The sequence below is a fragment of the Triticum dicoccoides genome, chromosome 5B (genome assembly GCF_002162155.2).
Source record: "Triticum dicoccoides isolate Atlit2015 ecotype Zavitan chromosome 5B, WEW_v2.0, whole genome shotgun sequence".
NCBI classification, from domain to species: Eukaryota; Viridiplantae; Streptophyta; class Magnoliopsida; order Poales; family Poaceae; genus Triticum; species Triticum dicoccoides.
The window spans coordinates 302104531-302122960 of record NC_041389.1 but is presented as its reverse complement, the minus strand read 5'-3'; the positions used below and the strand labels follow the sequence as shown (position 1 = coordinate 302122960).

Genomic DNA, 18430 nt, shown 5'->3' with positions numbered 1-18430 from the left:
CGCCACCGCTCGCCACGATGGCAGTCTTGTCAGCTTCGCATGCCACCGTGCACCGCTGGCTGCACAGCCTCTCGCCACGCGCGCCTGGAAAGGCCCCCAGAGCGACACGTTGGTGGATGCGCTGGAGCGTGGGTACAGAGTGGCCGCCTGCCGCGGCAAGCGCCTTGCCGCGGCCGTTGTCTTGCCGGGTCTGGAAGCTTGTCGCTCACCGTGCCTTGCCGGGACGCGCGGCGCGTCGCGGTAAGTCCCTTAAAAATGTCTTGGTTGGCCTTCCCGGCAAGCTCCTCTTGCCGGGGCCTTGTCTCCTGAGCTTGAATACTTTGTTCTTGAATGGCTCCAAAGGAACCACGGAGGACCTTGGCGGTCACCCGGCAAGCCTTGCCGCGGGGTGCTGCAACTGCCCGTGCACAAGTTCGGGATACTGGGGTACCCCTACTCTAGTACACCGACAGGAGCCCCCGGGCCTGGGCCACACACGGTGCCGAGCGCTGTTGGGCCAGGCCCAAAACAGGGCACGGGCACACGCGGCCTGGGTTACGCCGAATCTTACTCCGTATCCACCGCGTCCTCCCCTAACGGCACGCGTTGAATGCGGCGTCGTGGGAGAGATCGTGGGTGGTTTCTTTATTCGGAAGGGCGAAACGTCCGCCCCCTCCCTCTTTATAAGCAGGGGAAACAGGGGCAGTTCGCCCATCTTTCCGTTTGTTGCTCCAACTCCAGAAATCTCCGCCGCTCCCCCCTTCTTCTCGAAGCAGAAAGAGAGCAGCGCTCCGCCCCCCATTGCCACCAGCATCACCAACGCCGCCGATCTCCCCCACCACCTCCGCCATGGCTCCAAAAGCCGACAAGGGGAAGGGCGTGAAGTCGGCCGAGGCGCAGCGGCTCGCGGCGCTGCGGAAGGAGCGGGCCCTCTTCCCCCCTCAGCTCGGTGCGCAGGAGCTGAGGGAGTACTACTACCTCTTCTGGTCGACGGAGACGCATGCGCATCCGCGCACGAGGGTACTCCCGGCTGCAGCATCGGAACTGGCTCCAAGCGGGTACCCCTTCTTCGCGTTGTTCTTCTACTGCGGGCTCTGCCCGCCTTTTTCTGATTTCTTCTGCGACATTATGAACACCTACGGGTTCCGCCTCCTTGACTTCACCCCCAACGCCATTCTGACCATGGCAGTTTTCGCACATCTGTGCGAAAACTTTGTCGGAGTCCACCCAAACGTGGCCCTTTTCCGCCACTTCTTCATGCCTCGGGTTGAGAGAGGAGAGTCTCTTGCCGGCGGGATTGCTTGGATCTCGAGAGTCGGCAAGAAGGAAGCGTATCTGGAGGGTGAGCTCCGTAGCAAATGGGAGGAGTGGAGAGCAGAGTGGTGCTGGATCGTCGAGGAGAACCCGCAGCCGTTTACTGCCCTGCGCCAAGCCCCAATAGTGCGCGGCAATGATTGGAGTAATGTGGCCCCGGAGGACGACAGGCTGAAGATTGCCGTCACCCGGATCCTTCGCCTCAGGCTTGCCGGGCTCACTGTAGGCGCAGTTGGCGCAGACTTTCTTTGCCGCCGCATCGCCCCCCTGCAGGAGAGGGGGAGACCAGCCTGGGAGTTCAAGAACTCGGCGGATATCATGAGGCTGCGCCCGGGCCTCAATTTCAACTTCACAGTTTTGGAATTGGACGCGATGCTTCTGGAGCTGTTCAAGCGTGACCCTCAGCACCCATTTATGTTGCCGCAGAATGTCGTTCCGCTGTGCAACAATTCTTCACTTGACCGCATCTGCGCGATGATGCCGTTGTGCGACTCGCATGGAATCACCCCAACTTGGCAAGAACCTGTGGATGATGTCGTGCGGGCGTTCTTCGACGACTTGGTAGAAGTGCCGGTCCGCGCTGATGAACAGAAGAGCCTCACCCGCGACACTACCGACGCGGAGCTGCAGCGCATCGCCACTAGGACGGAAGAGGCTGCGGCAGCAGCTGCCGTGGGCGAGTTTGGATTCACTGTGGAGGAGGCGGAGGCAGCAGAGGCAGCAAGCCTTGCCGAGCGCGAGGAGTTTGCCGGCGAGGAAGATCTTGCCGGCCCTGAAGCTGAACCGAGCGAGCCCGGCGAGGAAGAGCCCGAACCTTCAGACAGCTTGCCGCAGGCGGAGCCCCCGGCTGCACCAAGAAGGCGTCTCCGCAAGGCTGGGGACGTAGCGGGGCGGCAAACGAGCCAACAGCCGCCAAGCCGTGCGACACGCTCTACCGCGGCAAGCACAGTTGCCGCGGGAGCGCCTTACGCCGCTGCGGCAACTGGGGCGGGATCTTCCCGGTCCACCGCTGCTGCTCCTGCCAAGCGTGCTAGGGAGCCTACTCCTCCGCCTCGCCGCACCGGAGGCACGCCGGACTTCGATCTCTCCGCGCTCAGCTCCGACGACGAAGAAGAAGAGTAAGATCCCCTTGCTGTCCTCGTAGTTCTTCAATTCTTGCTATCTTGTTGTTTTCGTCTTGTATCTGACTTGTTTCGATCTGAATCCATTCCTTTTCAGGACGCTGGCCCAGAGAGCGGCGAAGAGAGCCAAGGCCCCGGTGATTGTCATCGAAGATGATCCCACCGTGTCAGCAGGGGGTGTGTCTAAGACCACCTTGACGGACCCTGCGGCTACTCCCCAAAGCAGCCCCCAGCGCAGCCCCCAGCGTAAGTTTATAGTTTACTTCCTGCTGTCAGGCGCGCATGGGTGCTCTTTTCTCTACTGATATCTTGACTGTTGATTTGTGTAGGAGCTGAACAGCCTCACCAGAAGTGCCCGGAAGCTGCTCCCGAAGTGCCATCAGCTTCGACTACGCCGCCAAGGGAGGAGTCCCCGGCAAGGGAGCGCTCTCCGGCAAGGGGGAACTCTCCGGCAAGGGATAGTTCTCCGGCAAGGGAAGGCACCAGTGATCCTCCGGCGGTTGAGACCGCAACCGCAGATCCTAGCACGGGTAATCTTCTTGCCTGAAAACTTTTCTTGGGTTCTTCTTCTTCTGATTTTCTTTTCTGGATTTTTGCTTGACTTTTCTCCCTTTTTCGTTCCTCAGATCCATCTGCTGCAGAGCCAATGGACACCGAGGACGCCGGCGAGGAGAACGCGCGTGGCAACAACGACGACGTCGCCGCCACTGAAGAAAAGGTCGGTGCTGATGATCCCGCTGGTGAAGAGGCCGCCAAGGCTGCCGTCGCAGAAGCCGGCGAGGAATCCGGCGATCGCACTGACGGCCCCGAGGCCGCAGGAGCGCCAGGCGCTGCACCGACCGCCGATCCCTCTGCCGCTGCTGCAGAGCCAGGCTCCGAAGAGCCGCAGCCCGGCGCCTACCTGAAGGCCGGCGATGGCATCTTCATCAAGCTTCCCTAGGCGTCAAGCTCCAGGGCGCCGGTCGAAGGAGAAACCCTGGATGGAGAAGTGCTTGCCTCCGCGGGGCTGACGCTGGTCGACGCGCCAAGCGGCAGCAGCGACGAGCCTAAAGAGGAGCGGCTGCTGCGGAAGCTGATGTCGCTCTACCGCGCCCGACAAGCCAAGCTGGCTTCCCGAGAAGCGCTTGTCGCGAGGGCGGGAGTTGATATCGAGAAGCGCGCGGAGGAGCTCCGGGGACTCAGGCAAGAAGCTCTCCGGAATCTGGCAGAGGAGCGGGAGCAAGTTGCCGAGGAGAGGAAAGCCTTCCTCCTCGCGAAGGCTGAGGTTGAAGAGCAGCAGCGGCTTGCTGCCGAGAGGCTATCTGCGCGGGAGGGTGATTTGGCGCAGCGCAAGGTCAACCTTGACAGCCACGAGGAGGAGCTTGCCGCGCGCGAGCAAGCAATAGGCGGGGCGCTCAAGGAAGCAAAGGATGCTGCCGCAGCTGCTGAGGCCGCCAAGAAGGAGCTGGAGATGAAGGTGGCGCAGCTGGAGGCAGATCTCAAGGCGAGCGGCGAGGAGCTTGCCGTGCTTAAGCGCGAGCGCGAGAAGGCCGCTGCCGCTCATGGTGAGCTGCAGGGTCTTCTCGCTGAGAGGGGCAAGGAGCTCAGCGCCGCCAAGGATTCCAATGCAGACCTAGAGTTGAAGCTGGCCACGTTGACTCAAACGCTGGACGTCACCAGGGAGCGAGAGGTGACCTTGTCGGAGAAGATCAAGGCCGACGAGGCGCTGCTGGCGAGTATTGCCGTTACCCAGAACTCATTCAGGGAGACTGTGAAGCACTGGACCGAGGGGCTGGTGAATATCGCCGCAGTCATCGACGGGGAGCTTGCGCAGCTGGGGATGGAGGACTTTGGGTATCCCTCCGACGAGCATCTCCAACCCAGTGCCAAGCTCAGCCTGTTCTTCAAGGGCGTGGTGACGGCACTCCAGCGACTCCGGGAGAAGATCCCAAAGCAGCTGGCCGATGAGTCGCGCAAGATCTGCGCAGGTGCTCTCCAGAAGGTGCTGATGAAGGTGGCCTTCCGCAATCCAGGCCTCAACTTCACCAACGTCCTCAAATCCTTGCCGCCGGATGCCGATCTGGATGCGCTCAAGGCCCTTGTCGCACCCATTGTGGACAAGGTGAGCGAGATCAAGAGGGTTGAGGGCGATCGCGTAGACTAGGCCGCCCGTTTTCTCTTTCTCCTTGTCGCTGCTAGCCATATTATAAGATCAATCTGTTAGAGCTACGACAAGTTATTTTGTAATATAACTATATTTCTGGTATTGATTGCTACGTTATTTCCTTTACTAGATTCCTTCCTTTGTATGTTTTTACCCTACGCTTTTAGGGGACTTGTCGGCGCAGGCACCCGAGCCGCGAGCGCTAAGTGCGGGACGTCAGCAGCCTGCTGGCGGTGCCGCTTCTGACAAGAAACCTTGTCGCGACTAGTTGCAGCACACTTAAGTTGTTGAGCGGACTCGAAACAAAGTAAGGGCGTAACTAGCTACGAGTTGGTTCCTCCGCGCACAGGTTTTCCATACAAAGCACGGTCGTTCGAGGAAGATAACTTAAAAATTAAAACCAATTGCTCAAACTTTGGCTTTGGCAACTTAGCTTTTCTGTCGTTTGCTTCCCGGCAAGGCGAAACTTCCTCAAAACAACGCCTGGTCCATACCATTATCTTCTCCTTTCCCCCCGGCAAACTTGTGTGCGAGGGAACCTTCCCTTCCTTTGTTGAGAAGAAGAAAGAAGAGAAAATAAAGATATGGAGCCTTTCGGCTCGTTATTGCTTACCGGGGGTAGGTGCTGCACAAAGCGTCAGATAACGTATGCAAAAAAGAATATAATGCATGAAATTGACAAGATGTGCGGAGCACATGAGCTTAACTTATGCACGGGATCTGCGCCCGGCTTTGTACAAAGGATTACATGCAACATCGGCAAGACTTGTACAAAAGGTGGTTGCCGGAACGGGTTTCGGCAACCGCGCCCTACGGGTAAAATTTACGAAGATGCTCAATGTTTCAGGAGTTGCCCACCGGAATGCCATCTTCGGTCTCAAGGCGGACAGCGCCAGGCCTAGTGACTCGTTTCACCCGGTAAGGGCCTTCCCACTTCGGCGTCAACTTGTTGGAATTCTTGGCGGACTGAATGCGCCGAAGAACAAGGTCGCCTTCCTCGAAGCTTCTGGCATTAACTTTGCGGCTATGGTAGCGGCGCAAAGCTTGCTGGTATCGAGCAGCTCGTACAACAGCCTGAAGACGATCCTCCTCAAGGAGCAGCGCGTCATCTTGTCGCAGCCGCTCTTGCTCAAGCTCATCATAAGCGAGCACTCGAGGTGACCCGTATACGAGTTCCGTGGGGAGAACTACCTTTGCTCCATAGACTAGAGCGAAAGGCGTCTGGCCAGTGGCTCGATTTGGCGTCGTCCTGATCAACCAAAGAACCGGCAGCTCCTCAATCCAGTTCCTTCCGCACTTGCGCAGCCTGTCAAAAGTTTTGGTCTTGAGCCCGCGCAGCACTTCAGCATTTGCCCTCTCCGCTTGACCGTTGCTTCTCGGATGAGCAACAAAAGCGAAGCAGACTTTGGCGCCAAGATCTTGGACGTACTGCATGAAGGTGCGGCTCGTGAATTGCGTGCCGTTGTCGGTGATGATCCTGTTAGGGATCCCGAAACGGCAAACAATCGACCTGAAGAACTTGACTGCTGACTGTGCTATCACCTTCCTCACTGGTTCTACTTCCGGCCATTTTGTGAACTTGTCGATCGCAACGTACAAGTACTCAAAGCCCCCGACAGCTCGGGGAAAGGGGCCGAGGATGTCGAGCCCCCAGACCGAAAATGGCCAGGATAAAGGGATCGTCTAGAGAGCTTGAGCTGGCTGGTGTATCTGTTTGGAGTGGAACTGGCACGCTTCACACTTGGTTACTTGTGCAGTTGCATCCTGGAGGGCTGTCGGCCAAAAGAAAACCTTGCCGGAAAGCTTTGCCGGCAAGTGCTCTTGCGCCAATGTGGTGACCACATATGCCTCCATGTATCTCTGCCAACAGCTTTTGTCCATCTTCCCGGCAAATACACTTCAATTTCACACCGTTGAGTCTTCTTCTGTACAGTGTGCTGTCGACAAACTGGTACATACTTGACTGCCAGGCTACTTTTTCCGCTTCTTCTTGCTCTTTGGGAAGTTCTCCTGTCTGAAGGAAGTGGACAATCTGCTGTGCCCATGCTGGAGCTTGTGGCTCGACAACAAGGACTAAAGGCACATCTGCTGCTGCGGGAACATCCGCTTCTACGGCGAGAACCTGCGGCTCAGCCGGAGCGTGATGTTCCCCGGCAAGCTTGCCGGAGCGGAGCTTGTCGGGAGCGTCTGCTACAACGGAACAAACCATAAGGCTTGCCGGAGCAGACTGCTCCTCAGCACTCTTGGTGTTGATCTTGGGGACTTTCTTGGCGGCGGCTTCAGGGAGCTCTGCCGGAAAATAGTCACTAGAAATCAACTTTCTCTTCTTTCTCTGTTCAGTTGATGGTGTTACAGACGGTTGAGTCAGCTTGAGCACAAAGATCCCTGGTTCCACAGGTAACTTTAGTGCGGCGCACTTCGACAGACCATCAGCAATGTTATTCTGAGCTCTCGGAATATGCTCCATCTGTAGGCCGTCGAAGTGCTCTTCTAGCTTTCTCACTTCATCAACATATGCTTCCATCAATGGACTCTGATAGTTCTTGTTCACTTGGCGGACGACAAGCTGTGAGTCACCCCTGACAATGAGCTTCTTGATCCCAAGGTCTGCTGCGATCCTGAGACCGGCAAGCAATCCTTCATACTCTGCAGTATTGTTGGTTGCTTGCTCCTTGGGAAAGTGCATCTGGACTACGTACTTGAGGTGCTCTCCGGTGGGTGCGACAAGCAGCACGCCCGCACCGGCGCCTTGCAGCGAGAAGACACCATCAAAGTACATCAGCCACTCTTTGCTCGCTTCCTTGACGGGGATGCTCGTCTCTGGAATTTCTTTATCTTGTGTTGGCATCCACTCTGCTATGAATTCTGCTAATGCTCTGCTTTGGATAGTTGAAGTACTTTCAAACTTGAGGCCAAAGCTTGACAGTTCCAGCGCCCACTCGACAATCCTGCCTGTCGCTTCTGGATTTTGCAATATCCTCTTCAGCGGAAAACGAGTGACGACTGTGATCTCATGTGCTTGGAAGTAATGGCGCAGCTTTCTCGAGGCCATGAGAAGGCCGAAAAGCAATTTCTGCACACCAGAGTACCTTGACCTAGCCCCCTGCAGAAGGGAACTGACAAAGTAAACTGGGCGCTGCACCATTCTCTTCTGCATCTTATCATGCTCCCGCGCAGATCCATCCTTGTCGGGACCAGAGCTTGTCGGCAAAGCCCCCTGCTTGTCGCTGGATGCATCTGCCGTGGTTGCTGGCTCATCATCTGCCTCCCTCTCCGCCACTAACGCAGCACTAACTACTTGATTGGTTGCCACTATATACAGCAGCAACTTCTCTTGTGGTTTAGGTGCGACAAGTGTTGGAGTGGAGGACAGGTATCTCTTCAAGTCCTGCAGCGCAGCCTCCGCCTCCGGAGTCCATTTCATTGGACCTGCCTTTTTCAATATTTTGAAAAACGGCAGGGCGCGCTCAGCAGACCTAGAGATAAACCTGCTGAGAGCAGCCACGCAACCGGCAAGTCTTCGTACATCCTTAACGCGCTTTGGTGCTTCGATCTGCTCAATGGCCTTGATCTTGTCGGGATTGGCTTCAATTCCCCGCTGAGACACAAAGAACCCGAGAATCTTGCCGGAAGGTACTCCAAGCACGCACTTTTCGGGGTTAAGCTTGAGGTTGATCTTGCGCAGATTTGCAAATGTTTCGTCCAAATCTTGAATCAGGGTCGCCCTGTCCTTGCTCTTGACCACTATGTCATCCATGTAGGCTTCCACATTTCTGTGCATCTGCGGCTCAAAAGCGTGGTGGACTACCCTTGCAAATGTTGAACCAGCATTCTTCAAACCGAAAGGCATCCGTACAAAACAGTACGTGCCACACGGGGTGATGAATGCGTTCTTCTCCTCATCCTCTTCTGCCATGAAGATCTGATGGTATCCTGAGTATGCATCAAGAAATGAAAGCAAATCACATCCGGCCGTGGAGTCAACAATCTGGTCGATGCGCGGCAAAGGAAATGGATCTTTGGGACAAGCTTTATTAACATTGGTAAAGTCGATACAAAGCCTCCATTTCCCGTTTGCCTTGCGCACGATTACAGGATTGGCCAACCACGTAGGATGGAGCACCCCTCTGATAAGGCCTGCTGCTTCCAACTTCTTGATTTCTTCTGCGATGAATTCTTGGCGCTCCACTGCCTGTTTCTTGACTTTCTGCTTGACGGGCCGCGCGTGAGGACAGACGGCAAGGTGGTGCTCAATTACTTTCCTGGGAACACCGGGGATGTCGGACGGTTGCCACGCAAACACGTCGACGTTCGCCCGCAGGAAAGCAACGAGCGCGCTTTCCTATTTAGGGTCGAGAGTGGCACTGATGGTGAAGGTACCACCAGTGCCGTCCTCCTTGGCGGACACCTTCTTGGTCTCAGGTGAAGCTGCCATTGCCTTCTTACACTTGCCGGTGGAGGTCGATGGTGCGTCCTCGACGGTAGTGCAGCACTCCGAAGAGGTGCGCTTGCCGGAGTGGGCATCAGAACTCTTGCCGGACTTAGTCTTTTTCTTCCCCCTGGGAGCTTCAGCGGCAAGTGATTTGTGATCTGTTGCGGCTGCTGCTTCCCGGTAGATCTTGTCGGCGCAGATAAGAGCATCCTTCTTGTCGCCAGGGACAGAGATGACACTTATCGGGCCTGGCATCTTCAGCATGTTGTAGGCATAGTGAGAGGCTGCCATGAATTTGGCGAGTGCTGGACGGCCAAGGATTCCATTGTAAGGTAATGGAAAGTCAGCAACATCAAACGTAACCCTCTCAGTCCTGAAGTTCAACTCGCTGCCAAATGTTATCGGCAACATGATCTTTTCCTTTGGCTTGCTCCTTCCCGGATTGATTCCTTGAAATGTGCCGGTTTCTTCGAGCTCGCTGTCAGGGATTTGGAGTTTTTGGAGCACCGCGGAGGAGATCAGGTTCAGGCCGGCCCCGCCGTCAACTAACATCTTAGTGACCTTGAGGTTGCGGATAGTTGGTGAAACCAACATCGGCAAGCACTCGACCGCAGTTATGCGATCAGGGTGGTCCTCAATATCAAAGATGATAGGCGTGTTGGACCATTTCAGAGGCTTGCGTGACTCGACGGGTGGCTCTGCTGCGTTGACTTCACGCACCCATTGCTTGAGCTGGCGGTGTGAAGTATGCAGAGAAGCACCGCCGTCAACGCACAGGACCTCTGTGGCTTTCTGAAACTCCTGCTCATCAGTCTCCTCATCATCCATGTCTTCATCGTCGTCGTCATCTTCATCCTTGTCGCGGCCGTGAGGAGGTCTGTCTCCTTGCCGCTGCTTGGCCTTGCCGCGGCGTCCTCCTCGGGCGGGACGTTTCTTGCCGGATCCTCCAGCACCTTCCTGGGCTTTCTCCTTGTCGCGCCGCTCGTATTCAGCTTTCTGTTGCTCAACAAGCTGCTCGACCTTCTTGCAGCTCTGGAGGTCATGGCCTTTGGTACGGTGGATCTTGCAGTACTGTTTGTTGGTGCCGTCCTGCTTGTCGGCGACCGCCACAGCCTCTGCGGTAATCTCCTTGCCGGAGTCACCAGCTTTAGCTTTCTTGGCGCCACCACCGTTGCCGGACTGCTCAACAACTAGCACCTCTTTGCCTTTCTTCTTCCTGTTATTTCGCCGCCGGTTTTTCCTTGCCGGGGCTGCATCCTCACTGTCAGTTCCTCCTGCTCCTACATTTTCTCCGAGGAGTCTCCTCCCTTCCTCAGCACGTGCACATTTGTCGGCCAGGGCATATAGCTCACTGACGTCTCTGATCTTGCACATCGCCATCTCCTCCCGCATCCTGCGATTCCGCACGTTCTGATGGAACGCGCTGATTACCGCGGCAAGGTGGACATCTGGGATGTTGTGCTGTACGCTGCTGAATCTCTGAATGTACTTGCGCAGGGGCTCTCCTTCCTTCTGGGCGAGCAGATGAAGGTCACTCTCTTGGCCATGAGGCTTGTGGCCGTCTGTGAAGGCGCAGACAAACTGATGGCATAGATCGGCCCAAGAGGATATGGAGTTGTCCGGCAAGTGCATGAGCCAGGATCTGACGTTGGGTTTGAGCACCAGCGGGAAGTAGTTGGCAAGGATCTTGTCGTCCCGTCCCCCGGCAGCCTGCACCGCAATGGTGTAGATGCTGAGGAACTCCGACGGATGCGTCTTGCCGTCGTACTTCTCTGGTACGTCAGGCTTGAAGTTCTTCGTGCTGGACCACTGGACTTGCCACAGCTCACGAGTGAACGCAGGGCAACCTACCGCGTATGGCAAGTCGCCTGGTTCCCCTGGCGCATGCATGTCAACAGAGGGCCCAGCGCGCTTGTCGGATTGACGCCGCGCTTCTCTTCGGCGCTCGATGCGAGTACGAGCGTCTTCTTGCTGTCGATCGTGAAGAACTTGGCGCTGATCGCGACGAACTCGTGGATCCGACGATGCGGTGGAGTCGCTGTCGAGGTGGATCCGGCGAGTCGGCGATCTTGGCCTTCGGGGTGGTGATTGCATGGTGGTTGCACCCCCACCAGTTTCGTCGCCACCGGCTCGCGCCTGGCAACCCTGCCGCGGCAGCGACGTGCTCGGCTGCCGCGGAGTGTCGCCGTTGGCGTAGCCGATGAGACTCTGAATGGTGGCCCTCCATTCGTCGATCTTGTCCGACGTCGGAGGGTAATCCAAGAGCAGTTGAGCTCGCGCCAAAGCTTCTGCTGGAGTGGTGGGTGGCAGTGGCGGACGGCGCGAGGAGCGGGATATGCTCGGACTTCAAACTATGTTAGAAGGAGCATTATCCCGTCCGGGCGACCGTGTCTCGCTCGTGCTGGCACGTTGGCGCGTATGCTGGCCTTGAGCGCCCCGGGATCCATCAGCTTGATCTTGGCCCAACAAACGTATGGTACTGCGAATACCATGACGCTGTCGGTCCTGCGCCTCCTGAGATGGGCGCGGAACAAGCACGGACGTCGAGGTCTGCGCCGCCTTGCCCTTGGACCTGGCAGCATCGTGAGCTTCCTCGTCGACGTCCGTCCTTCCGCCGGCGTCTACCCCACCACCCGCTTGCTCCAGTGGTGGTGGAAGTGACGTGGACGGAGCAGCTGCCTCCGAAGCCTTCTTCTTCGGTGGCATGTTGATGAAGGAAAAAGAAAATCTAGCTCGTGTGAACGTCGGATCAGGTTCACGCAACCTCGATGCCCCCTACCTGGCGCGCCAAAGATGTCGGGGAAACTGATCCATGAACACCTATGGGGACCGGCGGACCGAGCCCCTTTCGGTTCGGCGGGGGGGCGGAGGTCGCACGAAGAGCGGATCGAGGCGAGGCACACGAGCAGTTTACCCAGCTTCGGAGCTCTCCGGAGAGATAACACTCCTACTGCTGCTTGTCTGATTCTATTATCTTCTTGCTCCAGAGAGCTAAGTGTTTTTCTGGCTCCCGAATGAACCCGAACCCTCTCTACGTTGCGCATGGGCCTCCTTTTATACGCTAAAGGGGTCACCGACAGGTGGCAACGTAGACAAGGGTAAAAATGTAAAAAGTGAGGTGGTTGGTACAGCTACCTGTACAGTGTACCCTACCTAACCCTGACGGCAGGGGACAAGGGCATTAAATGCCCGTCTGTGTCGCCCAAACAGTGCAGAAAGGTACCGTCAGGGACGCCACCGCTCGCCACGATGGCAGTCTTGTCAGCTTCGCATGCCACCGTGCACCGCTGGCTGCACAGCCTCTCGCCACGCGCGCCTGGAAAGGCCCCCAGAGCGACACGTTGGTGGATGCGCTGGAGCGTGGGTACAGAGTGGCCGCCTGCCGCGGCAAGCGCCTTGCCGCGGCCGTTGTCTTGCCGGGTCCGGAAGCTTGTCGCTCACCGTGCCTTGCCGGGACGCGCGGCGCGTCGCGGTAAGTCCCTTAAAAATGTCTTGGTTGGCCTTCCCGGCAAGCTCCTCTTGCCGGGGCCTTGTCTCCTGAGCTTGAATACTTTGTTCTTGAATGGCTCCAAAAGAACCACGGAGGACCTTGGCGGTCACCCGACAAGCCTTGCCACGGGGTGCTGCAACTGCCCGTGCACACGTTCGGGATACTAGGGTACCCCTACTCTAGTACACTGACACTAAATTTTTTGAGAAGCTAACAGTGATATTCCTGAGTGTTTTTACAGAATGAAACGGTATCTTTGTTTTATTATTTAAATTGATGTTAAAACAAATTGACAAGTTCGTTCACAGGATAGAAACTCCCACATTAACTGGAGGCAAGAGAAAACTATGTACAACAGTTACCCTGGTTGTGTTTTAGCAGTGCCAATTAAGTAGAAGTAGATCATGATAGCTTTTTTTTTGAAAAGGGGGGACTCCCCGGCCTTTGCATCAGAGCGATGCATACGGCCACATTTATAAATAAATAAAATAGTTCAATAAGGTCTTGCAATGTGCTGCAACAAAGGAGACTGGCTCACAAAGAGCTAGCAAAATAAAACAAGGCCCAAAAGCCACAACCGGCTGGCATAATATAGAGAGATAGGTAAACTAATCGCCTATCCTATTACATGACCGCCATCCAAACCGGTTGAAGATATCCCGCGCTACCATCTCCCACCGGACAGATCCAGTAACCAAACACGCCCTGGCCTCCGTCGGAGTGAGTAATGACCACATACGGATTAGCGCAGTAGCCCGGAATAAAACCTGCAAAAATGAATAGTTGTTGTTCTGTTAAAAGCCAATTCATTTCTGCAGTTCCAAATTGCCCATAACAACGCACATGCTCCTACTCGAATTTGGCTAGCTGTTTCGGCCTCTATACCAACAAGCCGCGTTCCAAAAAACGACCTGACCGAATTCGGAGGAGTAATGTTAAAGGCAATTTGCACCGAGCGCCACAACACCCTCGCCAACGGGCAATCAAAGAAAAGATGCTTGATAGTTTCATCCCGATCACAGAAACTACACCTAGTAGAACCTGTCCAGTTGCGCTTAATTAAATTATCTTTCGTTAGAACGACTTCTGTAGCTCATATGTTTTAATTTATGAGTATGAAAGTTCTATAGCAAATGAAACTCTATTTCTGAAAATACATATGTATTTTCTGATGCATAATTGTGCAATCATGTGGGCAATTCAGATAAACCCTAGACCTTAGTTCCAAGTAATTTAGATGCACTATTAATCATAAATTCATTAACCAAAATAAATCCATATATAAGTAAAGTGCCATATTTACTAATTAGCTTCTCATATGTATCTAGTTGATGCTGATGAAAAGGGGTGGAGAGTTGATCTATGCTGGGCCAGTTGGACACCATTCATGTGAAGTTATCCAGTATTTCCAGGTAATTATTAATCTTAATTTGTCCTTACACAAAAGAACTAAGTACATGCACATATAATTTGTACCGCACATTTATATGTGATGCAAGTCAATTTAAACATATCATTTACCTGACCTAATTATATTTTGTTTGCATCCCTTTCTATTATGTACTATTCTGAACCCATTCTCCAGTCCACATGATTTTGCAATCTACATAATACATGAAGGGGCAAGCAATATTAATCACAGAAGGCTATACTCAGTTCACCACCTGCCTGTGTTATACAAACTGGTGAAATTATTTTCTTTATTCTTTCTAGGCAATACCTGGGGTTCCCAGGATCAAGGACAAGTACAACCCATCAACATGGATGCTAGAAGTTACTTCTACATCTATGGAACTTCAACTGGGAGTAGATTTTGCACAAATGTACAGGGAATCATCAATGTGCAAGTAAGTCAATTTCGAAGAAACGTTGCTTGTAAAACAGATTGTAAGTTTTGATCAGAATACCTGAGAGAAACAAAACAGGCTTGTGGAACTCAAAAATGAGTTTTGATCAGAATGGAATATAAGCATGGGTTACCATAGCATACTTAACAGAGATACCATTTAGTCCTTAAATTTCTGTTAGCGTAATATTCATGCTAACCAGTATGTAAATTTTGTGACCAAAGGGACAAGGACATGCTGGTGAAGCGCTTGAGCATACCAGTTCCTGGTACAAGTGACCTCCATTTCCCAACCCAGTTTCCGCAGAAGTTTCGGGAGCAATTCAAAGCTTGCTTCTGGAAGCAGTGTTTGTCGTATTGGAGAACTCCTTCTTACAACCTGGTGCGGATGGTATTCATAACAGTGGCCTGCATTTTCTTTGGTGTGTTATTCTGGCAGAAAGGCAACTTCAACCGCATGTACGTAAGCCATCTCTTAATTATGCATCTTAACTGATGCATGTATGATGGAAGCATATGATTGAAGTTGCTTGTTTTGTTTGAGGGTAGAAACGACCAGCAAGGTCTCATCACCATATTGGGGTGCATGTATGGAACCACTCTGTTCAGTGGCATCAACAACTGCCAATCAGTGATGCCTTTTGTCTCCATTGAACGCTCCGTCGTGTACAGGGAGAGGTTCGCAGGGATGTACTCTCCTTGGGCCTACTCCTTTGCGCAGGTTCTACTAATCACATGAAGATTACTAGCTTCAGATAGATTTTGTTACTACTATGTCTAGATATTGAGTTATCTTTTTTTGGGATAGGTTGCCATGGAGATACCTTATGTGCTGGTGCAGGTAGTGATCTTCATGTTGATAGCATATCCGATGATAGGGTACGAGTGGACAGCAGCAAAGTTCTTTTGGTTCATGTACACCATGTTGTGCACGCTGTTCTACTTCCTCTACCTGGGAATGATGATTGTGTCGCTCACCCCCAACATCCAAGTCGCATCCATACTTGCATCCATGTTCTACACCCTACAGAACCTCATGTCCGGCTTCATCGTGCCTGCGCCTGTAAGTAAAGCCATCTTAACTCTAGTACTAGTATTAAGTATATATACCATTTCCATTAGAGATCAAAATAATGGTGCTTACAAAAAATACATAAACATATGGCAGCAAATACCAAAATGGTGGATATGGCTCTACTACATCTCCCCAATGTCATGGACGCTCAATGTCTTCTTCACCACGCAGTTCGGAGATCACGATGACATGATGATCGATGTATTTGGAGAGACCAAATCCGTCGCAGCATTCATGAGGGAGTACTTTGGTTTTCACCGTGACCTACTGCCACTGGCAGCAGTGGCCCTGGCAGCATTCCCTGTCCTCTTTGCCGTCCTCTTTGGTTACAACATCTCAAAGCTCAACTTTCAAAGGCGATAGACAAACAAATTTTCATAGTAGTAAAACAGTAGCACGATATAGAATAGATATTACAAACAGTAGCACGTATCTCTGTGCTAAAATTGAAAGCCCGAGTTAGCTTACCAACACGAAAAGGTCAATGTATGTATTTTTGTGTAAATGGGATATATAGCAGAACAAAATTCCAGTAGTAGCCAGTATTTGAGATGTGTGATATTGTCGTTAACAGACTCTTAGGCGCTTTCACTCTAGCCTGTCTCACTTATTATTATTATAAATCATTTGTTATTATTGTGAATAAATTTGCAATACAAGTTTGTGGTGATGAAAAACCACAACGCACAACCCTGATAATTTTAATGAGCAGAGTAGAATGGGTATCAACTGATCTGTGAAGGTTTTTATTGAATCTATTATAGCTATACAGTTTGAGCTTAGAGTACTATATATATAGCCATGTAGTTTACCTCATTATATAAGGGGTTTTCTATATATGTTTTACACCTGTACATGTATATATACTGACCTATGGCCTCATAAAAATACAAGTAACATACTCCCTCCGTCCCAAAATATAAGAACGTTTTTTACACTAGTGTAGTGTCAAAAACATTCTTATATTTTGGAACGGAGAAAGTATTTCCTAACATTGATATTAGAGCCTTGTGATTTTTTCCGCCACCGCTTCTTCTCTGAACGGCTGCCGCTGTGTTCCTCTCCTCCCGATCCGCACGCTCATCTGCGCCCGAAAGCCTCCATGTGCCGGGTCGCTGCTCCCTTGCGAGAGCTTCATCCGGACACCCGTGCGCTCGAAGCCTGGCCTGATTCTGTGATGCCCATCTGCCTGTGGAGGCAAATTTGACTATTTTGACCTGTGGACGAAATCAATTCACAAAATGAACTGGGTGTGAAACTATTTCACACCCCTGACCCTTTTGTGTAGCGCCCACGACGCCGACGCCACACCCTACTGTGCAGCACCTAGCTAGCGGGTGTTGCACGCTAGTCCACCGTGGCAGCCCCGGGCCCCGCACCCAGCTGTGCAACGCCTCGGTGCTAGGCGCCACACAGCTAGGTGCGGGGCCCAGGGCTGCCACGGTGGACTCCCGTGCAACGCTCGCCAGCTAGGCGCTGCACCGTAGGGTGTGGCACCGGCGTTGCGGGCGCTACACAAAAGGGTCATGGGTGTGAAATAGTTTCACATCCAGTTCATTTTGTAAATTGATTTCTTCGACAGGTCAAAATAGTCAAATTTGCCGCCTGTGAAGTGTGCCTGCATGTGACTTGCTTTGCTCACCTGCTGCTCCTGCACCACCCGTGAAGGGTGTGACGTGTGTGTGCACGCTCGTGCACTTGCCCAGACAAATTCTCTGCTGTCGAATACTCATATGTTGGTGTGAGGCCAAATGTACTATTTTGATCTTTTTGGAACTTCAGCATGATTTGACCATACATTGATTTTTTTTCGAGATCTGACCTTTTTTCTACCGCCACAGTCATAGGTGGTAGGGTTTAACTGCGCCGTCACACCGCCGTAATGTGGAAAATAGCCTACCGCCAAGGTTCCTGGCGGTAAGGGTATGCACCAAGCAGCACCCCGTTATCTCATCCACTGTAGCAGTGGATCCGCCATGCATATACCCCACAACGACTACTGTCTGTAGCACCCACACCAGAAGCAAAGAAGCATGTTTCTTAAATGGAGAACCCCTGCCATTCTTCGTCACACTCGTTCAATGGTGCAATCACTGCCACCCTTTGTAAGTATTATTCATATACTAAACCTAGCTAGGTTTAGTTTACCTTGTTTTTTTGACTTTTTTCTATCAGTAAAAATCGGACCAATGAGGGGTTGACACGCTAATTTAGTGGGGGATGTGACCGTGTACTATTCGGGTGAGCTTATCAATTCTGCATGAGATTTGGGGCAAGCGGTTCGTATTGTTGTCCTTTTCTACATGGCCAACCCGACTCCAGTAACTCTTGCGGGTACCCCTCGAGGCCGACCCCACTTCCGTAACTCTCGTGGGTACCCCTCGGGGCCGACCCGACTTCAACAAGGTTCTGAGGTAAAGTCAAAGTAACTGTGTGTCTATAACATCAAGGGGGAAATCCGAGAAATCACCCTCGATAGATTCCCACTCGATGTAACCGTCAAGGTGAACTTGGAGGAATCACCCTCGAAGGTTTCAACTTGAGGTGTTCCACGACAGAGTCATCATCAGAAGTGGTGAAGAAGGAATCACCCTTCGTAATCCACAACCGATTATCTACACTACAAAGATATCATCAGGAGTGCGTTACAAGGTATCACCCTCGGTACTCGATAGTACCTCTGCAGAGTCATACAACTAAGGGGGTGTGCGGTGATGTGTCGGTCTCTGCACATCGATCACGTCGATCGAATCACTGGTAACTAAGCGGGGCAACAAGGACAAGGGCGAGGGGTCACTAATGGATCACTAACCAACCTATACTAAGCATATAGGACACAGGTAAAGTAACATCAGCAGGTTACAAAAAGCAGGCTATGCATCAAAATAAGAGCTATTGAACAACAATAGCAAAATCTAATGCAACCATGAGAGAGAAAGAATGGGCGATATAGGAATGATCAAGGGGTTTTTTCTTTCCTGGAAGCTCTGCGGAAAAGGGCTGGCAGTCAGGAGTGTGGTCGAACTCGGG

General features: G+C 52.7%; 1 pseudogene; it reads left to right on the top strand.

The window, feature by feature from the left end:
- LOC119308567 overlaps nt 1-16090 on the top strand; it is a 36671-nt pseudogene extending 20581 nt beyond the window's left edge.
- Nucleotides 16091-18430: the final 2340 nt, after the last annotated feature.